The sequence below is a fragment of the Macrobrachium rosenbergii genome, chromosome 14, assembly GCF_040412425.1.
Source record: "Macrobrachium rosenbergii isolate ZJJX-2024 chromosome 14, ASM4041242v1, whole genome shotgun sequence".
NCBI lineage: Eukaryota > Metazoa > Arthropoda > Malacostraca > Decapoda > Palaemonidae > Macrobrachium > Macrobrachium rosenbergii.
Window position 1 is genome coordinate 1080522 of NC_089754.1, and position 19657 is coordinate 1100178.

At 35.0% G+C, this 19657-nt stretch overlaps 1 pseudogene; it reads left to right on the forward strand.

Moving 5' to 3' along the window:
- LOC136845685 (neural-cadherin-like) overlaps positions 1–19657 on the forward strand; it is a 94598-nt pseudogene that overhangs the window by 66298 nt on the left and 8643 nt on the right.

Consider the following 19657-nt stretch of genomic DNA (forward strand, 5'->3'; position numbering starts at 1 on the left):
ACTAGAGGAACTGATTCATATTATGAGAGAAAAAAGATAATCTTATTTTTATCTCTCATGGCGGCCAGTTTTCATGCGTCCTGTCGACTAGAGGAACTGATTCATATTATGAGAGAAAAAAGATAATCTTATTTTTATCTCTCATGGCGGCCAGCTATCAAATAGGAATCTAATGTTGGCCATAATGTTTGAACTGTACGAGTCAGGGACTATATTTCCCTTAAATATCCAAAAATGGTGCAGATGTTCCAACTTAAGTCAGACACGACCAGGAAAAAACTTAAGGGTGCAAGGTCAGACTGAAATTTGGGTTATGTTTAGGGTAAGACTGTTATTGTATTCATATGACTGTTAGCAGGAATAAGCAAAAGGTAAATTGGGTGTTTACAGACGTTACACCGAAAAGATTTAATTTTTCGACTCATTTTCCTGGAGAAAGGGCCCTTTTGTTTTTACTATTACATCTATTTCCTCTGTCTCTTCTTATCATCATCATTATTACTGTTCTATTTCTATTGACATTTCTTTCTTATCCAACATCAGTCTGGAGGAGGAGGTCTTGGTAAACTCCTGGAGGCAGTTCACGACGTCATATCAGGAGGTCTTTCCTACAAAGTCGAAGTGGTCAGCGTTTACGGCAATGAAGCTCTTCCGGGGGTCACTTCCACTGTCTCCTTCACTTCTCCGAAAGCGGAGTCTCCACCCAGCAATCCACAAGAACGAGAAAAGCCAAATGGTACTGGCGCCTCCAGAGAGCATCCGGGGCCAACCGCCTGTGTCTGGGTGAGCGTCAGGGATGACAAGGATTCTTTTGTGGATCCTGTGAGGCTTCAGGGCTTGTTGTCTCTCCACAAGGAAAAGGTGAGGTGATCCTGTATGTGTCATGAGCTTGTGTCATTTCAGCATGGCGGCGGCTTCGCATAATGCTAATTCAAAAGCGCCCGCCCCCCACAAAAAAAAATCCTTGAAAAGGTAAAAGGTAGGTTGCAATCAACAGTAACTGGCATCGTGGTCTGGCAAACTGATTCTGTTCATTGTCGCTAGTCAAGGAGGTTGTGGTAATGTAAAATCTAGAAAACAATGTCTCAATTAGGCATATTTTTTGTGAAAAACCCCATTATGAAACAGAATTTGTTTAGTCATTAACGATCTCCTAATAAATTTCATAATTTACCTCCCGGCAATTAACTAAGTTATGCCAACATTTATGGCATTAGAGAGCATTTCGTGGTCATGACTAAAGGTAAATTGAATGGTATGAGTAAAAGTGCTTGAGAATGGACATAATACCGCAGTATAGAGCTTGTAGGAAATGAATGGAAAAAGGAACATGCAATAAGTAGCCTAATGATCGTAATCATATACCTGGAAAAGGAGCAGCAACGAGATTTATTTCTTACCCTATTGAGCAACAGGTGATTATAGCATTTGCCATCGAATTAGTGACTGGTGATTGACAGTAAAATAGACGAAACAGTCAAGACAGGCCTTCGTCAAATGCTGTTATCTTTCAAGGGAAACGCAGCATAATGGAAACTACTCAAAACTTCCCTGTATTTTTCCAGTGTATTATTTGGTTGAAGATAGTGGATACAAGTCCTGATTTGTGTTTTATTGTTGTTATTGGTTCCGTTTAATTGGTAGTTAGGCAGAATAGCCCTAAACAGCCACATTGAACTTTTAGAATATTATAAAATTAATTTACCAATTTTGTTGAAAATAGTGGATACAAGTCCTGATTTGTTTTATTGTTGTTGTTGGTTCCGTTTAATTGGTAGTTAGGCAGAATAGTCCTAAACAGCCACATTGAACTTTTAGAATAATATTATAGAATTAATTTAGCAATTTTGCTCTTCAGCATTCAATGCAACAGACCAAAACTAGATCGCCAGAACATGCGAGGGTGCGATCCGAGTCGTGTAACTATAAAAAAATGATTATTATTTATTATTAAACTACTACCGTACCTATCCCGTCAAAGATGACCACACAATTTGAATGATTTCGATACTGGATGGCAGTCTAACACCATATATATTTCGTAATAATGGAACACGGAGTTTATTGCCTTACACTGTCAGAGTTGCAATGTTTTATATATATATATATATATATATATATATATATATATATATATATATATATGTATATGTGTGTGTGTGTGTATGTATGTATAGGATCTACGATCTTTCCTTTCTCCTTATCTTGCGAGCGCTTCTCATACATATATAGATAGATAGATAGATATATAAGAAGCGCTCGCCGGAAAAGGTGAAAGGAAACATCGTACATCTCTCTCTCTCTCTCTCTCTCTCTCTCTAAAGATAAAATCTCTCTCTCTCTCTCTCTGGTACATATCTCTATCTCTCATTTCTTTCTTTGTAAACATATATATTTATATATAGCACTCCAGTGTTTCCGTTTCCTTATGGATTTTATATATATATATATATATATACATACATATATATATATATATATATATATATATATATATATATATATATATATATATATATATATATATATATATATATATATATATATATATATATATATATATATATATATATATATATATATATATATATATAAATATATGTATATATATATCCTCAGAAGACGGAGCTGCAGCTCTAGTTACATCTCACCAGGTGAACCACAGGGAAAGGCGTCGTACTCAGGTACATTTATTTTGCCAACTTTTCACGATTCATAATCGCATCCTCAAGGCTATAATAAAGATGCAGACGAACTTTAAAACCAGGCACTGCATAATCCATTAAAATTACGCAAAACTTAATCAAATTTAATGAGCATCAGCATGTGGAAAACTTGAAAATAATTTATGAACATCCTAAAACAGGAAATTATACTAAACACTAAAAATATGGACGGAATATCTATAAGATTCTAAAAACAGTAAAATTATATAAAACACTAAAAAATTCAGGCCATCCTGTACCTTATCCTCGCAAAGGAAAGGGCAGTGACTGAAAGAGTTTCGTAAAAACAAACAACGCACCTGAGGCAATAAACAACTGAACAGAGGAGGATTGCGTATTTAAAGACGGAACTATTTTTTATCATAATGGACTCCAAGATTGTTAGGTCGTTTTCATTATGTACTTGTGACCTATAATTGTAAAGTCCTTATCTTCAATGTATGTTTTACATGACTTAGAATGGTTCCTGATATTTGACTCTTCGGGATTTGTTAATCGACTACCCGTTCTAAAACTACGCCCCCCTGTGAGAATCTATTCTCACTTTGAGTAGCCTCTTCGTACAACCCACGTAAGTCCCGTGATCACATCTCGGGCACGTATATTTATAAATAACATTAGATTTTAGAAAAGGGCTAAGGCGGTCTTTCATTTTGAACAGAGATCCGATCGTTAATGGATTTTTTGAAACGATTTTGAGGTTTAATGCCGGGAATTCTTTTTAATTGTTGTCAGGAACTTTTTTCTGAAAAGGTCATCATGAAAAAAAAAGGGAAGCTCGCAAACATTTTTAATTTTGGTGCTGTCGAGACTGATGGTACCTCCATGAACCTAGAGCATTTTCCTAAGCGTTTTAAACAATAGTTTGTCTGGGAGGCAGTTACTCGTATTTTTAAGATATTGGGAAAGAAATTTAATTTCGTCATTAAAAGTAAACCAATTAGAGGTATGGGTGAAGGCCCTGTGGAGGAGAGTTGAGATAGTATTGAGTTTAAAATTATAAAAACAAGGACTATAAAAATTGATACCTAACCCAGTAAAAGTCTTTTTTTCTAAAAACCCCAGTGTAGAAGTCTTGTTCATTCCTGGACACTAAAACATCTAGAAAGGGAAGCGTGTTATTTTCTTCTTCATCAAGTGTAAATCTGATATTAGGGTGTAGGGTATTGACACCCTAATTATAGGCCGAACTACAGTAGGTTTTTTCTACCCACAGAATTTGATAAAACATATATATATACTGTATGTATATATATATATATATATATATATATATATATATATATATATATATATATATATATATATATATATATATATATATATATATATATATTTTATATTCATGAAGCTACAAATGTCGCTTAATATCCAATTCGCGCAGCATCGGGAATGTCACTGATGGGGAATTATCCCCGAAGGGGAATTTTTTTAAAGTGATAAATGGATCGTTACCGCCGGGTCTCGATCCCTCGAAGCCCCTTCGGTGATAATTCCCCATCGGGAATATTCCTGAAGTAGCGAGAATTGGATTTTAAGCCACATTTGTAGCTTCACGAATGTTTTTTTATCACATCGCAGTGAAATTTTATATACAAACATTAAACTACAAATGTCGTTTAATATACAATTCGTGCTACTTCGGGAATATCACTGAAGGGGAATTACAAGTGAACACCCAAGAGTAACCTCCAACTAGTTCCAGTCGACGTCACTATAAAATGCAGTTGTTATAATAGCCACAATGCCCTCTTAACTTCTCGAATTCTTCGCGCTTTTTTGGATATGCTTGTAACTACGAAGCTGAAAGATCGAAACGGAAGAAATTGAAGAGACTGTGATGGCCGGTCGTGGGAAGCGAACCTACGTTACCATAATCACAAGGAGGTCGCGTTGCCGACCTGACGACGAGAAGGATAAAAGTCTATTACCTCTCGTACATACATATACCTGTTGTTTTCAGATATATTTATTAGAGCTGAATAGACCCATCCTCACCATCGTAGCCAATGGGCAATCGTTTTTATTGCTTTTTAGGCTGTTGTAGAATCTACTGGTCACTTTTACCAGACACATATGTAATTCTAATCAATGCCCTCTTAACTTCTCGAAATCTTCGGCTTTTTGGATATGTTAATGCCGAAAGATCCAAACGGAAGAAATTGAAGAGACTGTGATGGCCGGTCGCAGGAAGCGAACCCATGTTACCATAATCACAAGGAGTTCGCATTGCTGACGTGACCACGAGAAGGATAAAAGTCTATTACCTCTCGTACATACATATACCTGTCGTTTTCAGATATATTTATTACAGCTGGCTATTAGAATTACATATGTGCCTGGTAAAAGTGACCAGTAGATTCTACATACATATTTCAGCCTAAAAAGCAATAAAAACGATTGCCCACTTGGCTACGATGGTGAGGATGGGTCTATTCCAGCTCTAATGAATATATCTGAAAACAACAGGTATATGTATGTACGAGAGGTAATAGACTTTTATCCTTCTCGTGGTCAGGTCGGCAACGTGACCTTGTGATTATGGTAACATGGGTTCGCTTCCTGCGACCGGCCATCAAAGTCTCTTCAATTTCTTCCGTTTATCTTTCTGTTACAAGCATATCCAAAAGCGCGAAGATTTCGAGAAGTTAAGAGGGCATTGGACCCATATGTGTCTGGTAAAAGTGACCAGTAGATTCTACATATAACTTCAGCATAAAAAAGCAATAAAAACGATTGCCCACTTGGCTACGATGGTGAGGATGGGTCTATTCAGCTCGTATCTGAAAACAACAGGTATATGTTCCCCTTTTATCCTTCTCGTGGTCAGGTCAGCAACGCGACCTCCTTGTGATTATGGTAAGTGGGTTCGCTTCCCGCTCCCGGCCATCACAGCCTCTTCAATTTCTTCCGATTGGATCTTTCGGCTTGTAGTTACAGGCATATCCAAAAAAAGTGCAAAGAATCGAGAAGTTAAGAGGGCATTGTGGCTATTAAAATTACATATGTGTCTGTCAAAAGTGACCAGTAGATTTATATATATATATATATATATATATATATATATATATATATATATATATATATATATATATATATATATATATATATATATGTATATATATATATAGCCTATATATGTATATATATATATATATATACATATATATATATATATATATATATATATATATATATATATATATATATATATATATATGTATATATATATATATATATATATATATATATATATATATATATATATATATATATATATATATATATATATATATATATATATATATATATATATATAATGCATTTACAGGATATGATTAGTTCATAAAGCCTGCTCACTGAAGCCATGAGGTTTATTAGCACAATTGCTTTATTTTGTCTTTTACGTATTGTAGTGATCCATTGCCAAATCGAAAGGGTTTTTTCTTTATCAAAGCTATATTTTTGATCTAGATGCGATCTTTTAGGTAAGTAACAGAATTACAGATGAGGAAAGGAATAACCTTTCTTTTTATTTACCATTATACGATGTTAAAGGATATTAATGAAAATAACGAATTACTAAACAATAAAATAACAGCTGGAAGAACGAAAGATTTTTCACTTTCATACATTCATGGACTTATACTAAGACAAAATGAAAAACGGCGCAATGTTATTAAAATGATAATCTTGGACATAAAGGCAGATTTGAACATACTTGCCTTTACGTACAGACACGCCCACAAACACACACGCGTCCTTTCGCCTAAATAGAATTTTTCTCTTATAATGTATATGAGATGGTTACCGTTCGAAAGAAAACAGCTCAACACAACAATATCTACTTTAGCACGAACACTGGCCCTCATTCACGCTCAGGGAAGAACTTGATCACGCTCTAATAAATTTACAAGGGCATAATGTTACACGAAAGACTGTTAAATACTATCTTTTCAGAAGGGAGCTTTGGAAAACATGTCAAGTATGACACATTTCTGATGCTATGTATTTTCACATTTTAAACGTAAGCAAGCTACTTAGCGTTTAATAAGTTCTTTCAAAGTAAAATTCCTGACATTTTACGTAAGTTAGTTGTTTGGCGGCACACAATGAAACAATATGAGTAATTTGACGAGATTTTTACCTGAACAAATGAACATATACATCCCACTTCTTCGTCATATGCTAAGAAAAGGTGTTTTGAATTAGTACCCTTTTTTTTTGTGGCTGGTTTGTTAGCTGAGAAGAGATTTTGACGGAAGTTGTTTGAGAATGATAGTAAAAAGGAGCTGAAATTGCAGAAGAAGAAGATTAATGTGCATAACGCGGGCAGAAGCCAACTGACTTCGTCTCTCTTCTTCCAACAAAAGCTGGAAAAGTCCACCGGTCTCTCGGTGTCCCTGGAGTATCCACCGCCCGTCTTCGATAAGAAAGGACCCTCAGTACAGGAGGTCCCTAGGAAGGACACGGAGAGTAGAGGACATCCTCCACACCTCGAAGGACCAGAGGACTCTGCTCTCTCCACCCTCAAGCTGTCCTACGAAGACGGAGCCTCGTTGACGTCTCTGGCTTCGACAGGTCTTCCTCTTCAGGTATCGATTTAGCTTTTATCCTAAACGAGTCGAGAATTCAGCATAAGGGAAATGCTTTCCTTCGCGGTCTTCGAAAAATTTCGTTATCTCTTTCCTCACTAAGTAAAATGATTTGGTTGTAGGATGTGCCTGCATTTTAACGTGTGCTGGTGACTAAAACTTAATCATGCTAATGATTAGGAACTGGAATCCTCGAATCTTCAGTCCGCCTACAGCAGCGTCAGTATGCAAAGCATTTCTCTTTATTATCTCTTGAAAACTCAAAATTTTTTAGATTAGGAAAGTTATTTATTTATGTATGGCAAAAGTTTTAAATAGTTTCATACTGAAAAAGGAACGAGAAATTTTGTCTTAAAAAGTATCTTTATTACAAATTAACGAGGTTTAGAAACTTCTACCAACAAAAAATTTTAAAAAATACAAAACAAAATGTTAAATGTTAAAAACTTTCACGTTTGTGTTCAAGACATGAACTTTGAATTTCGAAAATACAAAATGGAATTATGGTGTGGCAACTTGAGAATTGCCACAGGGAATATTATTATAAAATATAAATATAATTTTATGCGTATAAGGATTGATTTTTATATTTTTATTGTCATTTTGTGCGACATAGTCTATATAACTAAAAGATATGGGCTCTTAATGATAGGTCCATAGAAAAAAAATTCCCATAATAAAATAAGTTTCGATTCAATCTGGGATATCACAAAATCTCCCTAGGAATTTGTGAAATGAGAAACTCACATAGGAACATTTGAAATCGAGGGATATAGTAAGACCAAAACCGAATGGCAGAAATGAACAAGGTATATTAACACATTTGATGTCAAATGTACAGAATTTATGGTCTATAAATTATACTGAACTGGGATTTTAAACTCACAGAAATTATAGTTTCAGAGTGGTGTCAAATGTACAGAATTTATGGTCTATAAATTATACTGAACTGGGATTTTAAACTCCCAGAAATTATAGTTTTTCAACTAAAAAGTCCTTCTATTAATTTTCATTACCATAAGATTTAAAAAAAAAAAAAACACTTATGCTCGTCGTAAACAATGCAAGGTTTTTGAAGAACTTTGCCAAATGTACTGTTTGGTCAAGAAAATGTTCTAATCTCATTTAACGACCTTGACTTAACCATACAAGACAAGTAAAGCACGTTTAATCGCCCTGATGAAGGAAATCGTCTACAATGTTTTTAAATATTTACAGCAGGAGAAAAGAAACGGCTGATCTTTCTTTGACATTTCAAGATTGATGGATCGTGTGACTGCTGCAACAGGAGTGAGTGAAAGAACCATATTTCGGTTGTATATGAAATATATACAAAACTGAACATCAAATATTATTTGCCTTGCCTTACAAAAAAAAAAAAAAAAAAACATTAGATATTATTGTACATGGATTAAAGGGACTAACTCGTCCAGCGCGGCAAGGCTGGTAGGAAAGAATCACCCATACGCCAGAATTTAGCAAATCTCGAAAGATACCACGACCAGGATTTGGTCCTAATCATTAACCTCTTACATGTATGAGTCAAGGCCAAGTAGAAGAATTGCCCTGGATAAACATAAACAAATGTTTTCCGAAGTGAAATTTGGCAGCGTTGTATTAACCTGTTTTAGCTCCGCCCTTCCACTCGACTTTGGTCCTACTATAGCACCAAACATGTAGAAACAGCGATTCATCTACACGTTTCGCCGTGTTAAGTACTAGCCCCTGGGAGGTTAAATGCATTTCGCCGTTTTAAGTACTAACCATGGGGGATCAAACGTCCCTAAGTGCATTTGATACCCCAGGGGCCTAGTACTAAACACGGCGAAACAGTGTAGATGAATCCCTGATTCGCCGTGTTTAGTACTACCCCTCGGAGATCAAGTGTTCCTAAGCGAATTGGTCATTTCACAAATTCCCTTCGGATTTCGTGAAATCCATGAATTTCACATAATCCCTGCGACATACTTACATCCTGACGGCATAAATAGACAGTAATGCTCAAACATATTTTATACACTTTTTTTTTTACTTTGTCAAGTTTCCCTCCCTTTTCTGTCCAGGTTGTCGACACGAACATGACCTCGCTGGTGACTCCTCTCCTCATTCGAACCCATGAGTGTGAGTCCTGGGAAAGTCCAAGGGGCCATGGAGGCGCTTCTTACGACTCCGACACCTGCGCTCCTTCCAGTTGCCTCAACGGAGGCAGGTGCATAAGATTTCCTTCGGGAAACAGGTGAGCAGCTTCTGATTAACCCTTTCCTTACACAAATAGAGAGTGAGAGATAGAGGGCGGAGGTGGTTATGGGCTTTCTTCATATAATATTACTGTTATATTTCTAATGTTAGAGAGATTGATGTATTCCAGGGGCACCATAACTAAGTATGTACTCTTGTATCATTATTCATCGAGACTGAAATGTGTACACGCGTGGTCTGGTCTTTAAGAGAAAATATAGATAATTTTCTTTTGATTCAATTGCTGTTCTGTTGCAATAAAGAGAGAAAGGCAATATTAACCGATAGATTATCATAAATTTTTGAGCTAAGTTCTTCTCTCACTTTATTTGTTGTTACCTACCATCGAAGTTGTCTAATTATGACTGAGGAGAGAACTGAGAAATGATTGTATAGGGATTTCAGCACTGAACAGTTAAGCTAAGAAATAACACTGTAATAAATTATATGTATATAACCATCAAAACGTATTGAGATACTTGACTTAGCGTGATAACAAAAGACAGTATGCACAAACATATTTTTCCCTCGAACTTATGGCAGGTGCGTGTGTCCGGGAGGTTCCTGGGGTCCAAAGTGCAAGATCCTTTCCAGAACTTTCCGTGGGTCTGGTTGGGTGTGGTTGAAACCTCTCCCTCCATGCCTGCCTACGACGGTGTCCCTTCGTGTCCTGACACGTCGACCCCACGGGCTGCTTCTTTATTTTGGTCCCCTTGCTCCCGCACTCACGGCTCTTTGGTTCCTCTTATTGGCCTCTTCCCTCACCCATGTTTGCGCTGCAAGTGGTGGAGAGTCAGCCCCAGCTCATTGTTGAAGGGATTGGGAAATCCTTCGTTCTCACCGTCAATGCATCTGTCACTGATGGCGAATGGCACACCGTACACCTTCACTTGCATTCACAGGTTGGTTGAATCTATGTCGTTTGAAGTGAAAGTCCTTGTCGTTGCAAGATTGAAAAGACTCTGAGCTTAAGAGCATTGTATTTCTAATACCGAAACCTTCATTTACCCTAGGTAGGGGTGAGCTTACTGAAAATTAAGGCATGAACGTAAACATTGCACCGATTCATATTTCTAATATTTTCATATTGTTTACCTAAATAGTGAAATATATACCTACTAAGGGATTCAGAGCCGATGAAACATGGTTTTTCGGCAACACCTTTTTTTTATCAAAGCATCGGATAAAGGTGAAAGTTGGCAAGTGTATATTTTATAACCCTAACCCTACCTAATCTTTGCAAGTATTATTTAGTAACTAAGTTCAGTAGTTCTGTATTTATCAGAGTAAAAGAGTGTTTCCTATGCCAGTGCCATCAAAATCGCAGGTAAGGGTTTTAAACACAATAGTGACGTTAACCTATGACATCACGAGGCTCCCCCCGCAGTGAAGGGAAGTTTATATAAAATGTCTCTTCACTGTGGCTCTGCCCACTTGCTGATGACATATTCACTAATTGATATCAGTACCCAAGGCCAAGAGATACAAGGTCTACTCAATTGGGGGTAACTACGTAGTTGATGACATATCGTAGAGGTACCTGCTCATTACGGCAATTCCTCTGCTGACGCAATAAGGAGGAAGACTAAGCTCTGCCTACATGGGGGATTTGGGGGGAAGTGAGCAGACCTTTTATTTTTCTTGATCTTGTTAGTACCCATTCTAGGCTTCAGCGATATCAACGATGGCGGGCAGGATTAGTCATCGTCGCCTTGACTGCATTATCATTCTCAATGCTATTATTATTATTATTATTATTATTATTATTATTATTATTATTATTATTATTATTATTATTATTCTGTGGAGGTTTCACCGCAACTTCCACAGCAGTTGTTGGGACTAAGTTGTTATCTTGGAATTCTTCCGTTTTCTTGATATCGTATTGTTTCTACTTTACAAATAATTCAGTGTATGTAATTCATCCACATTATGAACCAGTCTATAGCTCATTTGTTAGATCTACATCTATTCAGGGCAGGAATACAAAAAGACAATCAATTTTGTTTCACCTCAGGTTTTGACACTATAGCCTTCTATTTGCAGCGAGTCAAGAGCGGTCATCAAAAGTAGAATTCAAATGAAAAGCAATGATACCTCATTTCCCTCAATTGTTAGAGTTGTAAAGGTCAACGCCATTGTTTTATTTCAGTTAATGTTACCCACTGCTATTTTTCTTGTTTTTTTTTATTTATATCATACAGCACCCTAAACACCGCTTGTATACTAGCTGCAGTGGTAGGAGTCAAGATTTTGAGGTCAAGCTATTATTTACCTACTTAATATCAGTCAAATGTAACACGATTTATATCGATATGCATGGAAAGGAAAATATATTGAAATCAGTTTGAATGAGGAACATATTGTTATAATCATTGTATTTTAATAAATATGTTTTAGATGTACAAATAAAACATTTAACACTATATATATAATTTATTTACAAAATGTCTTCATCGTCACTCTCGAGGAAGAGGTCATCATCCCCGTCCTCATCGTTGCTTGCGATGTCAGTGATGACTGGTTCCACGCTCTCATGGATCTTGTTCAGACTTCCAGTACTCCTTCTCAAAGTGAGGGGATTGTCTAACAGCTACTGCCCACATTTCTGGGGTGGCCAAGTAACTATTAGCCACTATAGAAATAATTATCTATTCATGCTAGAGTAAATCTTGCCATGGGTCTTCTCGCTTGTATACAAAGTGGCAAGCCGTAGCACAAATGCAGTTTTGCAAACATGGGGACAATTCCATATCCTGCGGGCCATTATCGAAATTGTTGAAGCCTAGACTGTGTAAGCATATCCATTCACCACCTACCTGGTGGATGGGCGGAGCCTCATGACGTCATATTATGTTTACGTCACTAATGGTTTTAGGATCCTTGTCTGTGATTTTCTCGGTACGGGCATCAGCGATATCATTTTACTATCGAACTTAGGTACCAAATAATACTTGCAAAAATTAGGTAGGGTTATAAAATATACACTTGCCAACTTTCACCTTTACCCGATGCTTTGATAAAAAGGTGTTGTCAAAAAACCATGTTTCATTGGCTCTGAATCCCTTAGTAGTTGCAGCTAGGGTGGAGAGAGAGGGGAAAAACTATGCTGTCAGTGCTGCACATTACACTGAAAGAATAAATTATCCATGCAAAATATTTTTTTTCTATTTTTAATGAAAATTAATTAAAAGTAAACTGGTGTTAGTGAAAATATTTTGGTCACTGAGCACTTAGCAAACACCAAATAAAAAGCTTTAGCTAACGTCAGCATGTTTTATGGGATGAAACATTACGAATGAGATATTTTCACAAATAAAAGCAAATTATATGCTCGACATGAATCATTCTCCTCTGACTTTTATAAAATTTTGATTATTAGTTTTGAGACTTCACATTATTATGCAATTGCACTAAAAAGGAATTAAAACTTAATATGGGAAGAAATAATTTTGAGTTTCATTCCACTCTGTGTTGATGAGGACATGCATTTTAAAAACCGCCTAAAAAATACATTAAATCCAACAAGATTATGTTAACCTTTAAATGACCAATATTCCGTCCAATTTCTTGTACTCAGGGAGTGGTCTTGATGGTGGACTTCTGTGGCCTGGGATGGGACGAAGAGCCCAGCGATGACTCTCACTGCATTGCTCGGAGGTCCTGGGGACTTCCAGAAGGCCTAACAGCATGGGAGGTACTGGGTCCTCTACAAATAGGGGGTCTAGCTCAAGGCCCTCAACGACCAAAGGATTATGGATGGGATCAGGCTCCTACGCCTTATTCACTTGATGGGTGTCTTTCCAATTTAAATATAAATGATCAGGTGAGATCATTAAGATCAGCAACTAGAGTGATATGGTGCAGAAGAGGAACATTCCAAATAATATTTCTATTTGGGGATGGGGTTTTGTTATAAATAAATGATTTGGCTTGCACGAAAAACCAACAAAATCTTACTAAAATTTTTGGCAAAATATAAAAATCAAATAAATGTAATTCAAACAACCCTACCTACTTACTTTACACTGCCAATACTACTAATAAAATCTATAAAAGACAATATTTATGAATAATAAAATGTCAATATATATATATATATATATATATATATATATATATATATATATATATATATATATATATATATATATATATATATATATATATATATATATATATATATATATATATATATATATATATATATATATATATATATATTTACAATTTTACCTGGGGAAATGCTTATCATGAGCCAGTTATAGTCTCTAAAATTTTGATTATTTTGCTTACCTCAATACTGGTATATCATCTGACTGCTGTTGATTCAGGTAATCGTAAAAAACAAGGAGAAAGGGGGAATTTAACTGAGCTGAGGGCTCTGCTCACAAGATAGTTGTAAGTAAACATGTTAGGGTTAAGTTTAAGATTACGTGTATTTACATTAAAGGAGCTATCACAAGATGAAATGAACTAATCAAGCAGGCAAGGCCTGTGAGGTTAATTATAACTGGGAAGACTTGAAGGTATATCCTTCGGTGTGACAATGCTGATACAAGGCACAGTTAAGATAATTCCACAGCTAACAAACCCTCTGTAAACGGAGAGATTTATGAATTAAAAGCCAGTAAGGACACAGTAAAATATGCATAGGACAATGCGATCACAGAGGGTGCCAAGGAAGCCTTGAACACACAATTTTATGTAATTATTCAAACACAGGCATTTACATAAAACTGCCCTAACAAGGCAGGGTTGATATGGAAATACTGGCACTTAGAAATGAAAAAGGAAGTTTAGTATGAGAATTAAAACAGTGTGACTGAATGGAAGAACGTTTGCAACAGATCACTTTACCTTATAGAAGAGGTGGCTTCAGAGAGGATAATGATGGCAGAGGAGGTCAAAGGGCTTCACTGGTAAGGTTACTAAGTTCCTACTCAAGGAGACCACGTGGTATGGGGGCATTGCACTCTGAAGAAGACGGGAATGAAAGGGCAGATGTGTCTCACTCACGTCCAGCTATGTCTCTCCCCCTGTTCCAACAGTCAGGCCATTATGTTCAGACCTCAGTCAGGGGTTAGTGTCATTCCCCTATGCGATGCGCTCTCATCATTTGAGAGTCAGTGCCAGGTGTTCTTTCTCTTAATCTGCAGTGCTGGCTCTATTCTGCCTCTGGTCATACTTAATCTCGTCACAACCTCGTGCCTGAAACAAAGGCTCCTCAAAGTCCCTGAAACAAAGGCTTCTCAAAGTCACATGTTCAAAAGAGAAAGTGGGAGAGATATACAGAACGCAGTTAATGGGTTTTGAGGAGAGGCCAATATTCCTTTCACCCTTCTTTGTCAGGCAGTGCTAAGCAATGCACTGTGTTTTTATTTAAATTGAGCGTTTGGTGGCTTGGATGCTTGGGAAGATGTAGAAATATATATATATATATATATATATATATATATATATATATATATATATATATATATATATATATATATATATATATATATATATATATATATATATATATATATATATATATATATATATATATATATATATATATATATATATATATATATATATATATATAGTTGGTTAAGGCAGCATCCTCAGATCTTAGAGGTCTGTGGCACGGGTTCAAATCCGCAGCTGACTGGTCAGAGAGGCGGACACTTTGCTATCCGTGTAGACACCCGGGATTATGTATGCAATTAACGGATAGGTTATATATAATAGCAAATGGATATATAGACTATAACACACACAAACAAAGCCACTCAAACATAATTCTAAAAACAGAACAAACATACGTCTCGATTCTCGACCTCATATATATCGCTGCTGGGAGAAAGATATGAACTGGTACAATACATTATACAATACCGGGTCTAAGCAATGTCAGGAATCATGATCAGGACTACAAAGTCTACCCCAAAGCCAAATCAAAGTCCTTCAAAGGAAGGCATCTGGGAATATATCAAAATGGGAACAAGCTGGGAAGAAGAAGATATATATATGATAAAATATATATATATATATGTATAGGATATATACCCTATATATATATAATATATTAAAGATAGCGACTCCAGAAGACGCTACCCACTGAGCTAGACTCAAGAAGCACAGTGGGTAAGTTTGGTATTGGAAAGCTGATATAAATGACAGATGGGGATTATAAAGAAAGGTTCGTGTCAACACAATTGAAGAATTAGTAGAACTACCAAAACTCATTTTCATTGTGTTCCCCTTCACATATGTTTCCATTATACATCCCCATCTGTCATTTATATGAACTTTCTTTGTAAACATTTGTAGCTTTATGATTTCTTATAAATCACAGTGTGATAAAAATTTCATATAGCATATATATATATTTCCGTTTCTCTCTCTCTCTTTATCTTTATTTATATATATTCATCACGTTCCATATTTATATGATTATATTATATATATATATATATATATATATATATATATATATATATATATATATATATATATATATATATATAGTTGGTTAATATAGTATATCAGACTTCTTATATATATCTATATACGGGTTCAAATATAGCCGACTGGCCAGATAGGCGGACACTTTATATTCGTGTAGACACCCCAGGATTATGTATGTAATCAACGGATAGGTTTATAAAAGCAAATGGGTGTTACAGACTTTATATATACACAAAAACAAAGCCACTCCAACATCTTCTAAAAACATAACAAACACCTCACACGTCTTAATATAAAACCTCACGCTACTTCATGAATATCGCTGCTGGGAGAATTATCTGGTGAGGGAATTCATAAGTGATAACCAGGGTCTAAGCGATGTCAGGCAGGGCGATCCGATCGGGACTACAAAGTCTACCCCAAAGCCAAATCAAAGTCCTTCTGAGGAAGGCATTTATCGGCAACCCCATATAAAAATGGGAACAAGCTGGGATTTTCCCAAAGAAGAAATTTATATATATATATATATATATATATATATATATATATATATATATATATGATAAAATTTATATATATATATATATATATATATATATATATATATATATATATATATATATATATATATATATATATATATATATATATATATACATATATATATATATATATAGGATATATTCAAACTATATATATATATATATATATATATATATATATATATATATATATATATATATATATAATGCACAGAATATATATATATATATATATATATATTACATACATACATACATATATATATATATATATATATATATATATATATATATATATATATATATATATATATATATATATATATATATATATATATATATATATATATATATATATATATATATATATATATATATATATATATATATATATATATATATATATATATATATATATATATATGTATATATATACATATATATATATATATATATATATATATATATATATGTATATATATATATATATATATATATATATATATATATATATATATATATATATATATATATATATATATATATATATATATATATAATCATGATATACAAATATATAATATCAAATCCACGCTGCCTCAGGTATATCCCCGATGGGAATTATCACCGAGGGGAATTTATAAGTGATAAAGTATATAGCGTCCGTCCATTTATATTATAAATATATATATAATTCGCCATATATATATATATATGGATTTATATATATATTTATAGCTTCATATTAATATATAAATCATATGTGATAAAAATGTCATATATATATGTGTATATATATATATATATATATATATATATATATATATATATATATATATATATATATATATATATATATATATATATATATATATTACTGTATGATATATATGCATAGTTAAAAATCAACAGTGTTCAAATTATCAGTAACGTGCCAGGTGTGATGAAAGTCAAGTGACGGTCTTGCAGCTTTATTGCAGTTAGTGGACTTAGGTGAGCCAGCATGCAGCAAAGACAGCACAGCTGGCTGTCAGCCGCAAGAAACAGCATGCTCAGGGGCCAGGAATGTGTGCCATCAGAGGTGCCTGTACAGGTGGACTGAATTTCCCTGAGTGCCATTGTGACCCTGGGTGGACAGGGGTCAGTTGTGACACCCCAACAGTCCCAGCCACTTTGGGTTCGAAGTCCTACATGAAACTGGCGCTGTCTTTCACTCCTTCGTCAAGGGTTGTGAGCATCCAACTGAGGGTCAGGACATTTGGCGAGGCAACCGGGATGCTAGTTCGTCTAGCTGCTCAGCACACTCAGCATTCTTTCACAGTTTACGTATGTTATATAGATCAGCTGTAAGATACCCTTAGCATAAGAAAGCCCCTGAAATTATAGTAAACGTGATATCAACATATCCCCTTGTGAAGATAGGATATGGTGAATTTGTAATGTTTGACTAAAGATTCTTTTAAATCCTTATTACTCTGAATCTCTGTTACTTTTGTTATGCTATGTTTAGCTTCGAGCTGGGGTGGCTTGCGCATCAGTGTCCGGAGCAGGGTGGGCATCCAGGGCTGCATGTGTCGAGAGTAGACCTGTAGGAGATGGTCAGTGGCACACCATCAGGGCAGAGAGACACGGTCACAGTCTCTTAATCAGCATTGACGGAGGAGATGAATGGCGTCTTAACAAATCAATCCCAACCCTACTGCCTGGGAAACCAAGTCTGCAGGAGGAAATCACTGGACCGCCAATGCCACTGGAGATAGACAAGCATGACGGAGTGACTGTTGGGGGGCTTCCAGAGTTCCTGGGCGTCAAACTCGTGACTGTTGGAGATGACCTGCAAGACAGTGAGTACATGGGAGCTTCTGATTGGAAATGATGTGATGGTCCTGTTGAATAAATGGATATTTTTTCTACTTAATAATTGCATCTTCAGAATTTAATGACTGGAGTTTTTATTAGTTGCTTTTTAGTCTTGTACTTTCTCTCATCATACTTTACAATTTGTTTTATCTTTTGTATTCATATAAATTTAAATGTCAATTCCAGAGACGATGGTATGTTTCCCATTCATTTTCATAGTAACATACCTTGTGAAATATTGAGTAGCACTCCAAAATGATTACCGTAATTGCAGTTATACATACACACACATTCACAAAATTTGTTTCCTGTGGTTTGATATAGAGTTCAACGACCACACAAATTTAATGGAATGCATATGGCCAAGTACATGTGTTTCTTATTAACTATCCTCATAGTTTTCTGTTTTAATTTTTACCTGGTATACCGAAGTTAGTGGAGCCCTTTATTGTTCATTAATGCAAAATATATATTCATGTTGCGTTGTGGCCAGCATGCATAGACGACTTGAGAGTATCCGATCGCCAGCTACCACTTCCCCCTGCAGCCAACAGCAGTACCTGGGGACAAGTGACCACCTTAGATGGATTCATCAAGGGTTGCAACCCACCCAGCTCTTGCCTCAATACAACCTGCGATCCCCCACTGTCCTGCCACGCCAGCTGGACGCAGCCTTCTTGTAGGTTAGTAGGTGGTTCTTGTATTATCTGAAAGATGAGCAGGTCTTTTTGTCAGTTTATCTCTCTGGCTTCTGTCACAGTGTAAGTGGGTTCATTGTGCTGCTTGTGAACTTTCCATATAAGTGTATGATATGTTTTGTGTTGAAATTCTGTTTGGGGTTTATCTATGGTTCAACAGTTGAAGTGTGAATGAAACAGCCATCAGTCAGTCTTTTTTTCAGGATGTATCCTTGTTAGGAGGAATGGCTATCTGTACATGTATAGGCTATATATATATATATATATACACATATAAATATATATATATATATATATTATTATAGATGTTAGGTATATATAGGCGTGTTTTTGAAATAGCTGAACTAATGGATATATATATATATAGTTAAAATATCCATGAATATAATATATATATATATATAAATATTTATATGCAATATATATATATTTATTTTGATAATATAAAATATATATATAAATATATATATATATATCTATATAATATATATATATATATATAATCAATCTGTTATTTATATATACATATATATATATTATCC